General features: G+C 42.2%; 1 protein-coding gene across 7 annotated transcripts in view; it reads left to right on the plus strand.

The window, feature by feature from the left end:
* ARVCF (ARVCF delta catenin family member) overlaps nt 1–16,007 on the plus strand; it is a 736,316-nt gene that overhangs the window by 468,579 nt on the left and 251,730 nt on the right. For 6 of the 7 annotated variants that reach the window (XM_063454427.1, XM_063454432.1, XM_063454430.1 and 3 more), the window contains one exon: nt 15,511–15,608. The exons of the other annotated variant lie outside the window; for it this stretch is intronic. The gene's annotated coding sequence lies outside the window, so the exon portion shown is untranslated. The remainder of the gene's footprint in view (nt 1–15,510; nt 15,609–16,007) is intronic. 7 annotated transcript variants of the gene reach the window in all.

A 16,007-nucleotide genomic window follows, 5' to 3' on the forward strand; every position in this document is an offset into this window, starting at 1 on the left:
AAATATTTAATAACTTGCTCAAAAACCACTGGTGTGAGATGATTTTTTTTAAAACTCCTTGTGTACCGCTGTTCACACCTTGAATTGTATCGCTGAAAACATCAATAAAAAAAGAAAAAGAAAAGGAGCTTTGTTCTCTAATGGAAGACATTCAGATCAGTGCATTCACTGTAGTTCTGCTTTTTCCTGACACCGATGGTTAAATCTGGAATATTTCTATTTGAGCCATTTATACTACGCCAGTACAATGCTTTTGATTGCTTCATTTTTCCCATGGCTTTGGCTTCCTATTAATGAAATAATCTTAACAATCATCTTCTTTGTTGAAAGACGAGGCATGTTTTTTAGGTATGATAATTCGATGTTTGGGTCGTACAGTGTTCTAATTTCTCCCAGACTTGTAAACTTTCTATCTTTAAAGTACTGTCTGTTCACAGGACTGCAAACAGAAATGTTAATACCTACTACAAAAATAGATTACAACCCCTCCCCCATTATAGATTATTTTTCTGCCCCTTTCTATTTCACATTTACTTCTTAATTTTATATATCATTCTTGAATTCTATTTTCTCTCTCAAGTGAAGTGTTTTTCAATTAAACTCTATATCAGCCAAATCAGATACTGACCTGAAGAAGAATTGCAGCTCCTATGATTCTCTGGCCATCTATCGCATTTCAAGGAATTCTAAGAGTTGGAAACCATCAACATCTGGGAGCCAGTGTTTGAGATCACTGCCCTACATCTTTCCATTTGAGTTCTCCCTTTCATTCCTGGCTATTTAAGTTCATGTTTTCACTCTCCGCTCATTTTACTCTAATTGTCAATCTTTCCCCAATCTTTCCCCACCTTCATCCATTTCAGTTCCTCATTCTCTCAATTTTTTCCAGACACCTTTCAGATACCACTCTCATCATTATTTCTTGCTGCCTCTCTCTCCATGCCTTGGTCAAATTATTCCTCTTTAATACTCTGTGTGGTGTCTTCACAACCCTTTGTTGGAGATCTGGACAGGTTTATTACTATTAACTAGGGCTGTGGCGATGCGTAGGACTTAAAAAGCTCTGCATGTCCTCCATCAACAACACGTCTTTAAAGCGTCCTGTCCTTGCCGGCATGGTCGTGGGAGGAGAAGGATGACTTTCACCCCATTTGCACAAGGTTGGATGCCGGGTACCTGGGGAGCTGGGGGGGGTGCCGTTGATGTGGAGCAAGACGCAGCAGCAGAAGAGGACTCAGCCGAGGAGGTTATGGAAGAGGATGGAGTAGGAGGAGTAGAGGAGGTGGCAGCAGGCCTGCCTGCAATTCGTGGCGGCAATTCGTGGCGGTGTCACCAACTCCTCTGCAGAGCCACGCATTCCATGCTTGGCACCCGTCAGCAGGTTTACCCAATGCGCAGTGTAGGTGATATACCTGCCCTGACCATGCTTTGCAGACCAGGTATCAGTGGTCAGATGGACCCTTGCCCCAACACTGAGTGCCAGACATGCCATGACTTCCTTTTGCACAATCGAGTACAGGTTGGGGATTGCCTTTTGTGCAAAGACATTTGGGCCGGGTACCTTCCACTGCGGTATCCCAATAGCCACACATTTTTTGAACGCCTCAGACTCCACCAGCTTGTATGGTAAAAGCTGGCGGGCTAATAGTTCAGATAAGCCAGCTGTCAGACGCTGGGCAAGGGGGTGACTTTCTGACATTTGCTTCTTACGCTCAAACATGTCCTGGACAGACACCTGACTGTGGGCAAATGAGCGGGAACTGCTCAAGGTGAGAGACGGAGTGGCGGATGGTTGAGAGGGGCAAGGAGGACAGCAGGGGTTGACGTGGCTGAAGATGCTGGACCAGGAGGAGGATGGCGGCTTTGAGTTTGTGTGCTGTTTGTACTCATGTGTTTATCCCATAGGCGTTTGTGATGTGCGATCATGTGCCTAAGCAAAGCAGTTGTACCTAGGTGGGTGTTGGACTTCCCACGACTCAGTTTCTTTTGGCACAGGTTGCAAATGGCATCGCTGTTGTCAGAGGCAGACACACAAAAAAAATGCCACACTGCTGAGCTCTGCAATGACGGCATTCTGGTGGTGGACACAGCATGCGTTGATTGGCGTGCTGTCGGGCTGACCCCGGGTGCCGATGCATGCTGTCTGCCTGTGCCACTAGCTCCTTGCGACGACCTCCCCCTGCTTCTCCCCATCTGAACTTTCGCCCTGTTCTTCTTCTTGCCGAGCGGGCACCCACGTGACATCCATGGACGCATCGTCATCATCAACCGCTTCACTTGTATCTGACAACTCAGCAAAGGAAGCAGCAGCGGGTACAACATCATCATCATCACACCGTACGTCCATGTGTGTAATGCTGCCTGACTGAGACATATCCCTGTTATCTACATCCTCTGGCAATAATGGTTGTGCATCACTCATTTCTTTAAACGGATGTGTAAATAACTCCTCTGACAGATAAAGTGAAGCGGCTGTGGTGCTAGTGTTGGTGGAGGCGGCAGGCGGCAGGCGGGTGAGTGGTATCTTGAGAGGTGCCCGAAGCTAAGCTGGAGGAGTATGGTGCGTCAAGGTTCCGAGCGGAAGCTGTAGAAGATTGGGTGTCCTGTGTTAGCCAGTCAACTATGTCCTCAGAACTTTTCAAGTTCAGGGTACGTGGCCTCTGAAAATTGGGCATTATTCTAGGGCAAAAGGGAATCACAGCACCACGACCACGACGGCCCCTGCGGGGTGGCCTGCCTCTGCCTGTCATTTTTTTTGGGGATTAGTGGTACTATGCGTGCAAGCTACTGTGAGACCAGATATGGTTGGCAGAGTACACGCTGTAGGCCTGACACCCGCTTGAAGACAAGTAACTGCTATTCAATCTATAACAGTGAAAAAAGTTTTTGGTTTTAAATGCACGCTATAGTGACACCAGATATGAGTGGCAATGTGCACTTGCAGAGGTTGGCAGAGTACACGCTGAAGGCCTGACACCCGCTTGAAGGACACTGACTGCTATTAGCTTATAGTGAAAAACTTTTTGTCTTTTTAAAGGCACGCTATTGTGACACCAGATATGAGTGGCAGAGGTTGGCAGAGTACACGCTGAAGGCCTGACACCCAGACGCTTGCAGACAACTAACTGCTATTCAATCTATTACAGTGAAAACATTTTTTTTTGTTTTTAAATGCAAGCTATTGTGACACCAAATATGAGTGGTGGCACTGGGCAAGTGGGCACAGTATCCACTGTGAGCCTGACACAGAAGCTGGCAGGCAGGCAACTGCAATTACATTACACAGAAAAAAAAAAAACACATGTTCTAGCCCTAAAAAGGGCTTTTTGGGGTGCTGTCCTTACAGCAGAGATCAGACGAGTCCTTCAGGACTGTAGTGGACACTGAATACCCTTAGCCTAGCTATCAATTTCCCTATCAAATGAACAGCAGCTACACTTTCCCTCCTCTATCTAAGAATGCAGCTTCAGAATGAATCTAAAATGGATGCTGTACAGGAGGTGAGAGGGTCTGGAAGGGAGGGTCTGCTGCTAATTTGCTGGAATGTGTCTGCTGACCGTGAGGCACAGGGTCAAAGTTTACTCAATGATGACGAATAGGGGGCGGATCAAACCGCGCATGTGTTCGCCCACCGTGGCGAACGCGAGCACACTATGTTCGCCGGGAACTATTCGCCGGCGAACAGTTCGGTACATCACTACCCAGGACCTTCAGCTTTACCTTTTATAGCTTGATTAAAGCAACGCATGATAAGATAAAATAATACTCACAAAGATAGAGCAGAGGTACTGCTCAATAGATAAGCGTTGGTGGTATGATCCCCACCTGGGATTTCTTGGAGGACTGGAACAGTAAAATTGCCAGTGGAAGTTCCTGGTTACAAGGCCACACCTCTTCCTGATTAAGAACTCATCCCTTCCTCTATAGACTCCACCCTTTTAAAGCGATACCATAGTGCCAGGAAAGTTTTTCTGGCACTATAGGTCCCTATAGTGGCCCCCTCCCTCTTGCTCTCCCCCCCATACTCAGCACTGAAGGTTAAAACTCCTTCAGTCACTTACCTGAATCCAGCGCCGATGTCCCTCAGCGCTGGGTCAGGATCCTACTCTGAACTTGCATTACGCTTCCCCATTGGAAAGCATTGTATCAATTCTTTCCTATGGGGATTTAGCAGACGCTGGATGTCCTCATACACAGAGTGAGGACGTCCAGCATCAGTTAGGCGACTTTTGGTTGCCTAACCACCAGGAAGGAGTTAACCCCTCAAGGTAATTATTGCAGTTTCTGAGAAACTGCAATAATTAAACTTTCAGGGTTAAAGGGGAGTGGGACACTGCATCCAGACCACTCAATGAGCTGAAGTGGTCTGGGTGTCTATAGTGTCCCTTTAAGCAGACACTCTGACAGGCATACACACATTCACTAACCGACACACACTGGCAAATACACACACACCCTCAATGACAAACACACAAATGTCACTGACAGACACAGACTCATTGATTTGACACACACACATTCCACAACAGACACAGACTGTCAGATATGCACTGACAGTCACACACACTCAATGACAAACCCACAGACGTTACTGACAGACACTGACTCACTGATCTGACACACACTCAGTCATTGACAGACACACACATGCACACTGACAGACACACTGATAGTCAAACACAGATTCAATGACAAACAGACACTCAAACACACACACACAGACACACTCAGACACTCATATGCACACTCATACACACACTCAGACACTCATATGCACACACATATACTCACAGACAGAAACTCATATACACACTCACACACACTGACAGATCCACTCATACACACACACTCAGTCACACAGACACACTCACACACTCACTAATTATTATTATAATAATAAAAAAAAATCCCCAGCCTTCCTACCTGTCGTTGGGGGTCCAGTGGGGCTGCTGTGAGGTGGGGCTGCTGTGAGGCGGGCAGCTGTATTAACATCGGAGGCGGCGAGGGAGCTGTCATGTCCCTGCTCTGCTCCCTCGCGGTCCGTCTACTGAAGCCAGGAGCCGGAATATGATGTCATATTCCGGCTCCTGCGGCATCAGCAAACGGCGCACGAGTGAGCAGAGCAGGGACATGACAGCTCCCTCGCCGCCTCGGATGATAATACAGCCGTACAGGGTGGAGGTCCATTAAGGTTGCCAGCAGGCCTGCCCCCATGACAGGGAGACCACCTGGGACACCAAAGTGAGTGTTTGGTGGCGGCAATTTTTGTCACCCCCTTGTTAGTGCCGCCCAAGGCAAATGCCTAGTTTCCCTTGGGCTAAATACGCCACTGGCAGTGGTGTTCCATGACGGCAGTGGCCTCTTTCAGCAGGATAACGCACCCTGCCACACTGTAAAAATTGTTCAGGAATGGTTTGAGGAACATGCCAGATTTTAAGGTGTCGCCCCGGCCTCCAAATTCTACAGAACAACAAATCCGATCCATGGATGCCCCACCTAACAACTTGCAGAACTTGAAGGGTCTGCTGCTAATGTCTTCATGCCAGATACTACAGGACACATTCAGAGTACTTGTGAAGCCCATGCCTCAATACATGAGAGCTGTTTTGACAGAACGAGGGGAACCTGCACAATATTAGGCAGGTGTTTTGTTTTTTTAGACAATCTTTATTTGTGTTTTCAACAGTTGTGTTTGAAAAGGCTTACAATAAGTAGATTTGCAACAGTATTTCAACAGTAACATGTTTGTGATTAACAGTTGTATAATGGGCCCTCTATCTAGCCTGAAGTTTGTAACAGTGGTACAGAGATAGAATCGATGTTGCAAGTTGATGTGTCGGTGACGTGTCACCAGGGTAGGGAAACATTTAGCCATTATTTGCATAGTTGGGTAGGGAAGAAGGTATCTCCCAGAAACTCATAGCTCCAGGTATGTTGAGGGAGTCATGTGTGGTCCGTATCCCTCCCCAGTCATCTCCCCACCCCCCTCTCCCCATCCCCCAGGTCAGTTAAATTGGGTCTGTTTCCCAGGCCACGTACTGTTTTAGGCAGGTGGTTTTCATGTTGTGGCTGATCAGTGTATGCGTATAAAAGCTTTAATATTTTGACAGGGAACAAAATAGTATTTCAGTTGCAAATGCTTGTTTTCAGCATGTGGAAATTTACATTTTAAGTCTTAAGTACTTAGTGCAGAAACACCACAAAAGAAATTATCTATTTGTTCCTTATCATTGTTGTATGGGGGAATGTATTAACATTCTTCAAATGCATTAGTAAAAAACAGAGCATAGAAACCACAAAAAGGCACTTTGATTGTTCTTATTGTACTGACTGTTTGAAACAGGTACATATTTTAGGGAAGAGTAACTGGTAATCTCCGTTGTTGGTACTTGTTGCTCAATATAAAAATTAGTTAATGAGGGTTTAGAATGGAGTGCCTGTCATTTGCTCCCTTGGCTTACAGGAATGTGTGAATAAAGAGTGTTTTTGAGGGAGGTTCTTGCATGGGTCATGTTACACTATTTTTGCTATAATGTTACGATGGTGTGTTTTGAAGTTGAGTGGGCTATATGAGGGTTAAGATGTAGAGTGGCTTGAAAGGGGCATATGGATATGATAGGTCTCTGAAGTAGACAGAGGGGTCTGAAACTGGTTGTGTGGTCTGAAATGGGCAAAGCAGTGATCCTGACATTGAGGAGATTTATCAAAGTGTTCTATTCTAAAACAAAAGTTGTCTAAAGATCAGAGAGGGGGAAAAGTATTTGATGCCCTGCTGATTGTGAATGTTTGTCCACTGACAAAGAAATGATCAGTCTATAATTGTAATGGTAGGTGTATTTTAACAGTGAGAGACAGCATAACAAAAACAAATCCAGAAAAACACATGTCAAAAAAGTTATAAATTGATTTTCATGTCAATGAGTGAAATAAGTATTTGATCCCCTATCAATCAGCAAAATTTCTGTCTCCTAGGTGTTTTTTATACAGGTAACGAGCTGAGATTAGGAGCACTCTCTTAAAGAGAGTGCTCCTAATCTCAGCTCGTTACCTGTATAAAATACACCTGTCCACAGAAGCAATCAATCAATTAGATTCCAAACACTCTACCATAGCCAAGACCAAAGAGCTGTCCAAGGATATCAGGGACAAGATTGTAGACCTACACAAGGCTGGAATGGGCTACAAGACCATCTCCAAGCCGCTTGGTGAGAAGGGGACAACAGTTGGTGCGATTATTAGTAAATGGAAGAAACACAAAATAACTGTCAGTCTCCGTCAGTCTGGTGCTCCATGCAAGATCTCACCTTGTGGAGTTTCAATGATCCCGAGAACGGTGAGGAATCAGCCCAGTACTATACGGGAGGATCTTGTTAACGATCTCAAGGCAGCTGGGACCATAGTCACCAAGAAAACAATTGGTAACACACTACGCCGTGAAGGACTGAAATCTTGCAGCGCCCTCAAGAAAGCACATGTACAGGCCCGTCTGAAGTTTGCCAATTAACATCTGAATGATTCAGAGGAGAACTGGGTGAAAGTGTTGTGGTCAGATGAAACCAAAATCAAGCTCTTTGGCATCAACTCAACTTGCCATGTTTGTAGGAGGAGATATGCTGCCTATGACCCCAAGAACACCATTCCCACAGTCAAACATGGAGGTGGAAACATTATGCTTTGGGGGTGTTTTCTGCAAAGGGGACAGGACAACTGCACCGCATCAAAGGGAAGATGGACGGGGCCATGTACCATCAAATCTTGGGTAAGAACCTCCTTCCTTCAGCCAGGGCATTGAAAATGGGTCGTGGATGGGTATTCCAGCAAGACAATGACCCAAAACACACAGCCAAGGCAACAAAGGAGTGGCTCAAGAAGAAGCACATTAAGGTCCTGGGGTGGCCTAGGCAGCCTCCAGACCTTAATCCCATAGAAATGCTGTGGAGGGAGCTGAAGGTTCGGGTTACCAAACGTCAGCCTCGAAACCTTACTGACCTGGAAAGGATCTGGAAAGAGGAGTGGGGCAAACTCCCTCCTGAGATGTGTGCAAACCTGGTGGTAAACTACGAGAAACGTCTGACTTTTGTGATTGCCAACAAGGGTTTTGCCACCAAGTACTAAGTTGAAGGGGTCAAATACTTATTTCACACATTGACATGGAAATCTATTTATAACTTTTTTTGACATGCGTTTTTTTTGTTTATTATTTTTTTTGTTATTCTGTCTCTCACTCTTAAAATACACCTACCATTAAAATTATAGACTGATCATTTCTTTGTCAGTGGGCAAACGTTCAAAATCAGCAGGGGATCAAATACTTTTTTTCCCTCACTGTAGTTGTCACCTTGGAAACCAGTGCAACCACAGTACCTTATTTCCTCAATCTCTTTTTACATATTAGAACAGACGCTTTGATGAATCTCACCTATAGTGTTTCCAGATACCTGGTGCTCCCGTTGTAAGTTGGTGGTGGGGTCTTGAGTGTAATATTATTGCAAGATTACAAGGTATCACTGCATGCACGGGCATACTTCTCAACTGTTCCATATCCTGTAGGAGATCCCTGACTTAAGACCCTTGTTCAGAGCTTTTTTACAAAAAATTCACAGCTGAATTAATCATTAAATGTGATTTCACTGTACAAGGACAATACAGGTGTTTCTGTCCATATAAGTGCACATCTGCAACAGTCTGCAGCATGCTGGCACCAGCAAGTCACTGGTGGCATACCCCCATGCCCATCATGTCCTCTCCCCAGTTCATCCTTCCTGCTATCCCTCCTGCTCCAGCACGGGAATTTTGGTGTCGGGGCAGACTTGCAAAGAAGGGGTTATACAATCAAAGGCAGTGGTCTTATGAACACTGGTTTTAGTTGGAGTAACTCTTTAATCTAACAATTATTTTGCCTCTGGTTTAGCTAGTTGGGAACTGTAACTGTAAACTACAATGTGTCCTTTGTATCATGTTTTGTATTGGAAAATATTAGCCTGATGCATGCAACCAATGTTGCTCTGGTGGTATCTTAGAGTTAAACTGAGAGTCATCCCTCTGTCTGCATATTATGAAAAACATGTTTTTTTTTGTGTTTATTTTTTTGCAACTTATATTTTATATAACAGAAAAACATAATCGGCAACAAGAAATTTGGAACAATAAACAGCATATTAATTACAGCCAAAACTAAACTAAAGAAATCACATATTAATATGGTAAATTACACAATTTTCATCTATCCATCAAAACAAAATCAAATTGCACACTGACCGCAGTCCAGTCTTTCAAATACCTGGGTATGTTGTTAGAACCCAATTTATCTTTGGCCTCCACATAGAAAAACTTGCATCTAAACTTTATCCAAAACTAGGTGCCCTATACAGAAACAAATCCTGCCTAAGCCCTACAGTAAAGAAAAAGATTGTACAGCAAATGCTGATGCCAATAATTGATTATGGTGTAGTATATGCACCTGCATCGCAAACCCACCTTTATAAAGTCAATGCATTGCATAACTCGTTCTGCCGCTTTGTGCTACAATGTAATTACAGGACCCACCATTGTGACATGCTAAAAGAACTAAACTGGCTCTCGCTGGAATCCACACTGTGACATGCTAAAATAACTAAACTGGCTCTCACTGGAATCAAAACGCACCCTTCATCTTTCCAGCCTTGTGTTTAAGAGCTTTTCTGGGAAGCTCCCACCCTACCTGAGCAGAATGCTCTCCCAGGCTGGTTCCACCTCCTATAACCTCCGATCCATTACCAGCACTTTATTTAGTCTACCTCAATACAAAAAGAAAGCAGCCTGATCCTTCTTTTACTACAGAGCACCTCAATTATTTAACAACCTCCCTCACACTATCAAATCTTTCCCAGGCATAAAGTCCTTTAAGAGATCCCTCTCTACATATCTCAAAACAGAATGCACCTGTCATGGTTGATTTTATATTTCCTACCTGTTCTATGTTAAATTTTGTATATATTGTGTATTAATATTGTGTTTGTATTTTATTGTACCCTATTGTATCAATGCAATGTTTTGTGGACCCAGGACATACTTGGAAACGAGAGAAATCTCAATGTATCTTTACTGGTAAAATATTTTATAAATAAATAAATAATATGGGGACTTGGCAGCTGAGGAAGAAAGGTGAGGAGAACAGGATATAAATAAACAAATCATAATCACTACCACCTTACCTATAGTGGCGTTCCCTGTGTGCAAACCAGTGCAATACTAATTAAACATAATATCCAAGAGAATGTATGCATTAATTCTCATAAAAATATATATATTAAAGGACAACTGTCATCAAATGTTGTAGCTTTTTTTGATTTTTTTAAAATGAAATGTGTATGAGTGCGTGAGAGTGTGTGTATATATATATACACCCTGTTCCAAATTATTATGCAAATTATATTTTTCTTATTTATCTAAATAATTGATGTAAATAACAGTCAGCATAATTCTCATGTTATCAACTAGTAAGAGTACAATTTAAATTTTATTGAACAAACCTTCTAATGATAACAGTATTTTTTTTAAACATAAAAAACTTACAATGCACTGTTCCAAATTATTACGCACAGTAAGTTTCAAAACACTTTATAGGTTGTAAAGAACTGACAATTGTCGTTTGTTGTGTTTGCAGCATCTTTACTGAAATCAAACTTATAACAACATTTTAACTCTTTAAACATTTTAACAGGTCACGTTACATTTTAACATAGGACCCCTTATTTGATAGCAGCTTCACAAGTCTTGCATCCATTGAACTTGTGAGTTTTTGGACAGTTTCTGCTTGAATTTGTTTGCAAGATGTCAGAATAGCCTCCCAGAACTGCTGTTTGGATGTAAACTGCCTCCCACCTTCATAGATCTTTTGCTTGAGGATGCTCCAAAGGTTCTCAATAGGATTGAGGTCAGGGGAGGATGGAGGCCACACCATGACTTCCTCTCCTTTTATCCCCATAGCAGCCATTGATGCAGAGGTATTCTTTGCAGCATGAGATGGTGCATTGTCATGCATGAAGATGATTTTATTACGGAAAGCATAGTTCTTCCTTCTGTACCAGGGAAGAAAGTGGTCAGTCAGAAACTCCACATACTTTGCAGAGGTCATCTTTACACCTTCGGGGACCCTAAATGGGCCGACCAGCTCTCTTCCCACGATTCCGGACAAAAACATGACTCCACCACCTGGCTGACGTCGCAGCCTTGTTGGAACAGGGTGGCTGTTCACCAACCATCCACTACTCCATCCATCTGGACCACCTAGGGTTGCACTAATCAGTGAACAGGGCTGTTTCAAAATGAGTCTTTATGTATTTTTCTGCCCAATGAAGCCGTTTCTGCTTGTGAGCATTGGTTAGTGGTGGCCAAATAGAAGGTTTATGCACAGTTGCAAGACTCTGGAGGACTCTACACATTGATGTCTGTGGGACTCCGGAGGCACCAGCAGCTTCAAATATCTGTTTGCTGCTATGTAATGGTATTTTAGCAGCTGCTATCTTGATCCGATGCATGGATCTGGCAGAAATCTTCCTCAATGTGCCTTTATCTGCACGAACCCGTCTGTGCTCTGAATCAGCCACAAATCTCTTAATAGTGCGATGATCACGCTTACGTTTTCGTGAAATATCTAATGTTTTAATACCTTGTCCAAGGCATTGAACTATTTCACTCTTTTTGGCAGCAGAGAGATCATTTTTCTTCCGCATATTGCATGAAAATGGTGCTCTGCTTAATAATGTGGAACACCCTCCTTTAGTAGGTTTTCCTTAAATTGGGCTCACCTGGCAATCTAATTATCACAGGTGTCCGAGATTGTTTTCAGTGATCAAAAGAGCCCTGAGACACAATGCCATCCATGAGTTAAACTGAAAAACAAAATATTTAATCTTTGTGACACTTAAATAGAATTTGCATAATGATTTGCGACAGGGTGTATATATATTATTATTATTGGTATTCATATAGCGCCAGCTTATTCTGCAGCGCTTTACAATAAAATATGTGTGTGGTTGTGGAACAAATCCAAAAGCAGGTGATAAGGTTGACCCATGCCAGTAAGACAAGTCCGTTGTGGTGTGCCGAAACCAACGAACGTGAAGGCCTGAACAAAAAGGGCCCACCTAGTGAAATAATTATTATAGGGAGTGGATGATGGGGTGCTGAACGACAGCAGACTACCCAGAGGTATTTAAGAGGGGGGTTGCTATAGGCCAGATAAACCCCTTCCCACAACACCAAGCACTATATAACAGATTAAATCTGAATCTTGTAATACCTTTTTTATGTATCTATGTATGTTTATATGTACTATATTTATTACACGTGTACATATGTATGTGTGTATGTTATATATAGGCCTTAATGCGTATTCTGGACTCTTGGATGTGAATTCATGCATTCTTAATCTGTGTAATTAATTTTTTACTCTCTCTCTTTTAGCACTGTTTGCTTGTTTTTTTTTATCTCTCTCTCCCCATCTGTGAGCCTTACACAAGATATTTATGACTCTCTGTAATGGTGTCTATTTTCTATCAGACCTGTGTCTTATCTGCACTCATGTCACTTTATACCATGTATCACAACTCAACTTTGAATTATGCACTGTTTTTGTTCAGAAGTGCTTTAGCCTTTAAATTGGGAGGTTCTCCCAAACGCTTGTCATTCTAAAAATCAGTTTTGGTGTATAGATCATGCCTCTGCAGTCTCACTGTTATTTATTTTTTTTATTTTATTTTTTTGCCACCTAGGAGTTGAATCACTGTTTATACAGCCCTAGTCACACATCCCTGCACATGACTTACACAACCTCCCTATACACTTCCTGTAAAGTGAGATCTAATGTTAACACTTCCTGTATTGCAAATTCTGTTTAGTTTCTATTCAGTCACAGCCAGGGGAGGTATGGCTAGAGCTACATAAATATAAACAAAGGTGATTTAACTCCTAAATGACAGAATTGAGCATTGAGAATTCAGAGGCATGATCCATACACCAAAACGGCTTCATTAAGCTAAAGTTGTTTTGGTGGCTATGGTGTCCCTTTAACTAAATGAACACATATGATAAATTAGATGTTTTACTAATGGTGAAAACTATTTTTCACAAGCCTTTGCTTACTGAAAAGTAACAGTATCACAAATGAGTGTTAATGTATACAAGCTTTCACCATGATGTCACAACAATAATAGAAGAATTCCCGGGTGGCAAAAGCCAAAGCGTTCTCCGATTAAATGTACCGCGGCTTGCTCCCTCCACCATGCGATCTCCCCCTCCCTGGCAAGGTAAGAAGCAGGGAGGGAGAATTAAACTATAAATCGTTTTGCATTATGCATGCAGGCTGGGGCTAGCATTGGTTTGCACAGCACTGTGCTGCCTGTGTGCATGCCTTGCTGTAGGTGTGCGTGGATGGAGTTTTGTTTATAATAACAGAAGTGTGCAGGACCTGCCTTTGACTGGAATCTAATGGAATTGTGCTGTTGTTCATGGAATGCTAGAGGTTGATAGTGTTACTGTAACAGTGGTGGGTATCCTTTAACATTCCAGCTGTTGTGGACTGTGCCCATCATACCCAGAGAACTCTAGGCTGTCCTTATCATGCTGAGGCAGCCTTAATACTGTTCTGGATTATGGCTCTCACTGTGCATAAGGATGTCTTATTAATATATTACAAGGAATTGAAAATCTGAGTTGTACATCCATGTTCCAATTATGTGGGACCTTTACACCAAAATAATATACATTTATTACAAATGCATGGCCTGGTTAAGGGTTAATGCCTGGGTATAGTTATCTGAAAAAGACAGATCAATGGTGCTGTAAAGGTTAATAAAGTGCTAAAGCGTACTGTTTAGATGTAGCTGTAAAACGTTTTTAACCCTGTAACACACAACCTCTTTTACAGGTAGGGTTTTGTCACAGATCTTGTAACCACAGCCTTCTAGGGTAATGAAAGTCCAGGACACATCCAGCTCTGTTTTCAGATTTATTTGGTGAAATATATATACACAGGTGTTTCAAAAGTGAAAAATAAACAAAACAAAATTCCTTGCTTTTGCTTGAGCACTTACTATACACAGCAAATCCCTATCTGGAATTGGGTGGCTTTCCCACTTGCCAATTTACAAAAAGTATAACTTCAAGACACCATTCCTCTGGCTTTTCCTCCTCACTCTGCAGCATGCTGATCCCTTCTTTTTAAAAGCCTGCTAGCTAATTGATCAGATACAGGTGAGGTGCAATTAGACATAAGTGATACTACTAAGCAAAATAAAAGTTCTGGTTCGACTGCTACTTAGCAGCTGGTGCTATTGGAGCACTGGCCCACCCTGCTCTCCAAGTGCTCCGCCCCAGGGACCCATACCGTGGTTTGCAGAGTACCAGTAATGCATCTTGCAAACCTAACATCTCTCCCTGGGACATTTAACTCTCAAACCTCAGGCTGCTGTTCAGTAAATCAGGCCTAATATACATGCCAGCAACTACCAAACCACATTTCCTCTCACAAACCCCCAAAATCCCACAGTGTTTACTCGAGAATTAGCTGTGCACACAGCAAACAGCCATGGTAAATGGCACAGTTCTGCAGTAACCTGCGTTCTGTTATTTAATGTATCACTGCTCTGCAAACTGCTTTACAGATGTGCAGTGCTCTGCACATAGTTCCATGACTTCCATCCCACCAGGAAAAAAAGCTCTGTAAGTAGAAATGTTCAGCGTATCCCCAGTCCCCCCATTGCAGGAGGCTCTTCAGGTCAGTGGAAGCTGCGCTCATTCTGCCACCCGGAAGTATCTTGGCAGCAATGTTTACTAACATTCTGAAACTTTGTATAAAAAGCATGTTTGTGACAAAATTCTCAAAGTGTAGCAGTCACTATTGAAACCAATTCAATTCTCCTGCTGATAGCTGCATTTTTAGTATTTTGTCCCTGAATCAATGTTTATCCATAGTTGCTATGTTTATATATAGATTCTGGGTTTGTAGAGCAACAACATTTCATATTGAGTGGTGACTCTGTTTACAATGAGAATTGTAAAGTTGAATAGAATTTGCTAAAAACTGTTATTATTCAATAATTCTCACAAACACTTTTCTTGTAGTTATAGTAGTTTGAACAAAGAAAGTTAGTGAGAGAGAGAAAGAATTGCAGTGATACATTGGGATATGTTTTATAGAATGTTATTCTCTAATTATGTTTATCAAATAAAACTAGCTATTACAAAACACCACAATATGTTATTATTTTAAAATATTATTTTGTATCTACATTACTCGATTTATATTGCTTATTACTTATTAAACCTATCAACAGCTACTAATCTAGAGCTCACTAAATCTAATATGAGAGATAGGTAGATAGGTAGGTAGATAGATAGTTGTCACTTTTCTGAGCTTTCAAGCGAATCACAGATCCTACTAGCTTTACACGAGTTAGTCCTGACATCAGAGACCGGTGCTGTAATTTTTGTGACTAACCTTTCTTGTCCTTCCTTTCTCTGTTATAGCTGATTCTGCTTCAGGCTGCTGCTGTACTTTCTATAGACCTTACTAGTCCTATTGGGTGATGTCTGAGCATCTCTAAAAGATCCTAATATTCCGCTAGGTGTGTATTGCTTTTTTCTTTTCTGCTTTTACATGTCTCACTTGTCAAATACTATTTATGCTGTGTCTACCGCCTGTGTCGTGCAATATCACTCCGGTTCTTTCCAGTTGTGTCCGTGAGGTTTGTTTCTTTCATTTACAAGCCATGTCAACTTCAAAATACATCTGTCGTTTCCTTTGTTCTTGAAATTGTTCGCATGCTGTCCTCACAATAACCCCTATACAGTACAATAATCAAGCATATTATATTTTCTATTATGCATCCTTTTGTGTTAATATGAACTTACCCCTAGAGATGGTATTACTCATCCTAGAAACGTAGACTATATTTATTTATTTGCCTGTGTTGTGTTACTATTGACCCATTCATATCATAATATCATAGTGGACTTGTTATTGC

This window comes from Pelobates fuscus, chromosome 5 (assembly GCF_036172605.1).
Source record: "Pelobates fuscus isolate aPelFus1 chromosome 5, aPelFus1.pri, whole genome shotgun sequence".
In the NCBI taxonomy this organism is placed as follows: domain Eukaryota; kingdom Metazoa; phylum Chordata; class Amphibia; order Anura; family Pelobatidae; genus Pelobates; species Pelobates fuscus.